Source organism: Anoplophora glabripennis, unplaced genomic scaffold, assembly GCF_000390285.2.
Source record: "Anoplophora glabripennis isolate ALB-LARVAE unplaced genomic scaffold, Agla_2.0 scaffold1937, whole genome shotgun sequence".
NCBI lineage: Eukaryota > Metazoa > Arthropoda > Insecta > Coleoptera > Cerambycidae > Anoplophora > Anoplophora glabripennis.
In genome coordinates this window covers 2,786-8,580 of record NW_019418013.1, presented here as the reverse complement: position 1 = coordinate 8,580, position 5,795 = coordinate 2,786, and positions in this window count along the sequence as shown.

Sequence of the window (5,795 nt, the reverse complement as noted above, 5' to 3'; positions counted from 1 at the left end):
AATCTTAATAGTCCAAGAATCTCATGAACGCTGCGTATTATCGAAAAATACCAAGAGACCTTTTAGATTGCTTTTGTATGGTAGTATTTAAATTTACTTTACATTCTTCGAAAAACTCAATGTCGTATTTTTTTTTCATGCATTGAAACCTTAATAGTCCAAGAATCTCATGAACGCTGCGTATTATCAAAAAATACCAAGAGACCATTTAGATTGCTTTTGTATGGTAGTATTTAAATTCACTTTACATTCTTCGAAAAACTCAATGGCGTACTTTTTTTTTGAAAAAAGGGCCACGCACCCCCCCTTTACACGCCACTGGCTAATGCGATCGGACTAATATTCTGTTAATTATGAGAACCCCCAATACGCATAATGTGTACCAAGTTTAAATCAAATCTACTCGTGGATAGCCGAGATATGTCAAAAAGTGTTTATTTTTTTTAAGCTTCAACGCTCTGTATCTCCAAAACAAAAGCTTTCACTGTGTTTTGGTAATACGAGAAATTAAAAGCGAAACAAACCAAGTGTTTTTTCGTGTTATTACAACAATTAACAATAAAACAAATAAAATACGCAATAATGATTTAAAGTAGGTAATTGTTTGAAGAATCCACCGTTGGCACTGATACACTTTACACGTTTTCTGGTAGATCTTCGAGTTTGAAACAACATATTGGGATTGCGTCTAATTTCGTTGGCAGCGATTTGTATTCTTTGCCACAACTCTTCACGCGAGCCAATAGATTCTTTGTAAACTATAACTTTCATTCGAGATCAAATAGAAAACTCAAGAGGATTGAAGTCCGGACTTTTGGGTGCCTAAGCAAAAATGCTTACATGGTCAATCCAGCGATTTGGAAAAATTGCATCTAAATATGCATGCACTGGCCGAGTTCCATCGTGCATGAACCACATGTCTCTTCTTAAATAAAGTGGAACTTCTTCAAGCCGTGGGAATATTTTTGCTTGGACACCCAGAAGTCCGGACTTCAATCCTCGATTTTTCGCTTTTAATTTCTCGTATTATCAAAACATAATGTTCGTTAAATCGATTTTTCTCGAAAACGAGTCGAGACACCGAAATGAAACAAGAGTACATAATTAACGGAAAAATTATTACTCTTTCAGGTTTTGAATCAAGTTTCATATTAGAGATACAGGGCAAAAAGTTATTAACTAATTTTTCGGTATCTTCAGCTTTCGATTTTCCCATTGTTAATGAATCACCCTGTATATATATACAGGGTGTAACATAAAGGTTGGGAATAAATTAAACAGTGGATTTTTTATTTAAAAAAAAATATATTTGTCATATAAAGAACATTTGTTAAATTAGTAGTAATTAATTAATTATTTTATGTTATTTAAGTAAAAAGTTATGTTGATCGTTCATTATTACTATTACCAAATGAGACTATTATTTTTAGGTGGATAAGAGAAAATTTCAAGTGTGTATCTTACAAAACAATGGGATTATTAACAAAAATAGTTTTTTTTAAATGTAACTTTAACACCCTGTATATTGAACATGTGGTTAATGGTATGGCNTGTCTCTTCTTAAATAAAGTGGAACTTCTTCAAGCCGTGGGAATATTTTTGCTTGGACACCCAGAAGTCCGGACTTCAATCCTCGATTTTTCGCTTTTAATTTCTCGTATTATCAAAACATAATGTTCGTTAAATCGATTTTTCTCGAAAACGAGTCGAGACACCGAAATGAAACAAGAGTACATAATTAACGGAAAAATTATTACTCTTTCAGGTTTTGAATCAAGTTTCATATTAGAGATACAGGGCAAAAAGTTATTAACTAATTTTTCGGTATCTTCAGCTTTCGATTTTCCCATTGTTAATGAATCACCCTGTATATATATACAGGGTGTAACATAAAGGTTGGGAATAAATTAAACAGTGGATTTTTTATTTAAAAAAAAATATATTTGTCATATAAAGAACATTTGTTAAATTAGTAGTAATTAATTAATTATTTTATGTTATTTAAGTAAAAAGTTATGTTGATCGTTCATTATTACTATTACCAAATGAGACTATTATTTTTAGGTTGATAAGAGAAAATTTCAAGTGCGTATCTTACAAAACAATGGGATTGAACCCTGTATATTGAAAAAAGGGACGCCCAAATAAAAAATGGCGTAAGGAAAGTCGCATTATTTTTGTCCAAAGAATATGTGGTTAATGGTATGGTCTTCTATTTTCCGAATCAAAGAATTAATAGTAACTAATGTCATTATGTTGACAAGATGGACATTTATTTTCAGAGCTCACTATTTTTTCCTGGCATTCATCGGCCGCTAAGACATTTGTAACCCATCAATACATGTCGTTTTTCTTCAAAACGGAGCAAATAAACAAAAATTTACACAAGGGATAAAATGATCGGAAGAAAATTCTACGTTTGATATTTCAAGAAAAAGTTACATAGGCGTACTTTGAAATAATTGGAGAGGATAAAGGGTACTGCATCCCTCAGTTACCTCCATTCGCCCTTCGACTTTTTTCTCCAAAATTACATGATAAGTATGCCGGAATAAGATCAAAGTACGTGCAAAATTTCAAGTGTGTACCTTACAAAACAATGGAATTATTAACAAAAATAGTTTTTTAAAATGTAACTTTAACACCCTGTATATTGAAACAGGGACGCCCAAATAAAAAATGGCATAATGAAAGTTGCATTATTTTTGTCCAAAGAATATGTGGTTAATGGTATGGCCTTCTATTTTGGGACACCCTATATATATATTAAAATATATTTATTTTCTTGGGAATTGGGTTCTGGTGTGATAGTCGGTTAAAAAAGAGGTAAAAGAAACAGCAGTTATTTCTTTCTTGACGTTTCATTCCTGATCAGGAACTTTTTCAAAAGGCTTTTATTGTTAAAATTGTAATTGTTAATTAAATAAAACCTAAAATACAAACAGACTACTTAATATTTAGAAACAATTTTTTCCTGTAATTACAATTAATTTAATAAAAATATAATTTTGTCAAATACATACCTAAACAACCATTTTCCTTAGACTAAATTTTTTTAAAAACTATGCATCAGTCATCGTATTGGATAAATTATAACAATATAATATTATTGTGTTTTTTCATTTTAAATTTGAAAAAGGCTTGCATTTTTTAAAATGTCGAAATGTACCAGGAAAATATTTTTAATCGGCAATGTGGTACGTGGATACGTTGGAAATGAAATGAGCGATATAATTATGATAAAATCGAAAACAGGTAGTACGCCTAGCGGTGAATTTTTGTAAATTAAAAACAGAAAGGACATCTAGTGATTTTATTGAAAATTATATTTTAAATGTAGGTATAGAAAACTATTTTAAATGTTATTTGTTTATATGATAATCAGTGGAAATAACTAAAACGTAATTATTATTATTTGATTAAATTATGATATATTTGACTTAAGTTTTTAATGTCAGTTTTGTCGTTAATACTGTTTTTTTTTTTTTTTAATATGAATCATTTCTTGGATTAATCTTTTGTTATAATTTGGTTCTTTGACAAGAATTTTAGTTTGATCAAAATTAAAACTATGTTTTTTTTCTTTAACATGTTTGTTAAGTGCTGTTGCACAATTTTTAGTATATTTATGGCCCTTTAATCTATTCTCTAAATTTTGTGATGTCATACCTATATAATGACCATTGCAATCATTGCATGGAATAGAATATACTACATGAGATTGTTTTAGTATAGGAGTTTTACTTTTTAAAGGTGTGAAAAATTTATTTAATTGATTGAACGATTTATGAGCAACTAAAATGTTGTATTTAGATAAAATAGATTTAATTTTTTCGGATAAAGATTGTACATATGGTAATGCAATATACTGAAAATTGATAGAGTTATGATTAGAATTTATTGGCTTTTTGTTTTTGGATGTATTATAAAAATTGAAGATTCTTTGTTTGATAATTTTGTTATAAAACTTGGGAGGGTAATTATTATTTAGTAATATGTTTTTTATTTTATTTATAATTTTAGGCCTATAAATAGGACTAGTTAAATGTATTGCTCTATTGATTAATGAGAATTGAAATTTAAATATCTACCTGAAGAAGTGGGTTTTGTAAACCATTTAGTTAGAATCTGATTATTTTTTTACTACGTTACAAAAACAAAAACACATCCAATTTTTCTGAATTTTAACATAACTCATATAACTGTAACAGGTACGTACTTAAACAACCAATTAAATAATTGTGTTAATGTTTTCAAAAATAAGCTTTTAAATATATTACTAAGTGAAACTACAAAATGCATCCATCATCATTGTCGTATTTTAGAAAATTTAATTTCAAAAGTTAAATCTTTTTTGCCTAATAATGTAATTAACAATTTTTTAGATTTTGAAAATAATAAATACAATATCTTTTTGAAAAAATTAAAACAAAAAATGTTAGAAAATTTAACAGGTTGGTAAATGCCGGTAATAATAATAATAGGGAAAAAAATGTTGATTTTTATAATAATAGTGAAATTATCTCTAATTGGTTTCAAAATTTATCTGATACTGTTATACCTCAAGAAATACAAGAAACATTAGCATATGGTCCAAATTTTGCTTTACCTATAACCCATGAGAATGACTTACCTATTGATGATTACATTGCATCTGTAGAGACAACTATTCAAAATAAAACAGATGATGTTAAAAACACAATTAGAGCCAATGTTGTTAATGCAGTCACCAACTATAAAAACCACAAAAAAACATAATAAAACAAAATTAAATAATACACATAAAAGAATTTTAAAAAACATTAATAAAACTCGTCATTTTATCAAAGAAAATCCACAAATTACTATCCTCAAACCTGATAAAAGTAATAAAACAGTAATAATGAACACTTCTGAATATAACTCGAAAATGTTAGATTTACTACATGACACAAATACATATAAAAAAATAAACTCAAATCCAACAAATAATTAATTATCAAAATAAAAATAATACTTTAATAAAAAAATGACAAAAAAATAAATTTATTGATGAAAATGAGGCTAAGAAATTGTTGATCCACAATGCACAACCCCCAAAAATATATGGATTCCCAAAACTGCATAAAACTAACATTCCCTTACGCCCTATTGTTTCTAGTATTCAGTCGCTTTTATATAATTTATCAAAATATTTAGCAGATATATCAAAAATAAATTGCCAAAATTATTATTACATAAAAGATTCTTTTTGTTTTAAAAAGTTCATTGACACAATTAATATCCCTAATAATTATAGATTAATTTCATTAGATGTTACATCATTATATACAAACATTCCTATAGATTTAGTAATTAAAATAATCACAAAAAAATGGAATTTGTTACAAAATTATACCACTCTCCCTTTGAATGAATTTTTAACTGGTATTAAATTTACACTCACTACTAATTTTTTTCAATATAAAAATGATTTTTACCTACAAATAGAAGGCTGTGCAATGGGAGCACCGATTTCATCAACAATAGCACAATTAACTATGGAATATTTGGAAGAAGAAATAATTAATAATTTGGATTTTGATATATTATTTTTCAAAAGATATGTTGATGATTGCATTATCGCACTTCCCGAAAATAAAATTAATAATATTTTAAATGAGTTTAACAATTTTCATCCAAAATTACAATTTACTATCGAAATTGAAAATAAAAACAAAATTAATTTTCTCGATTTAACTTTAATCCGCAAAAATAATCAGATTTTAACTAAATGGTTGTCCACGAACACGGTGGTTTCGGACCCGTTTGGCGAT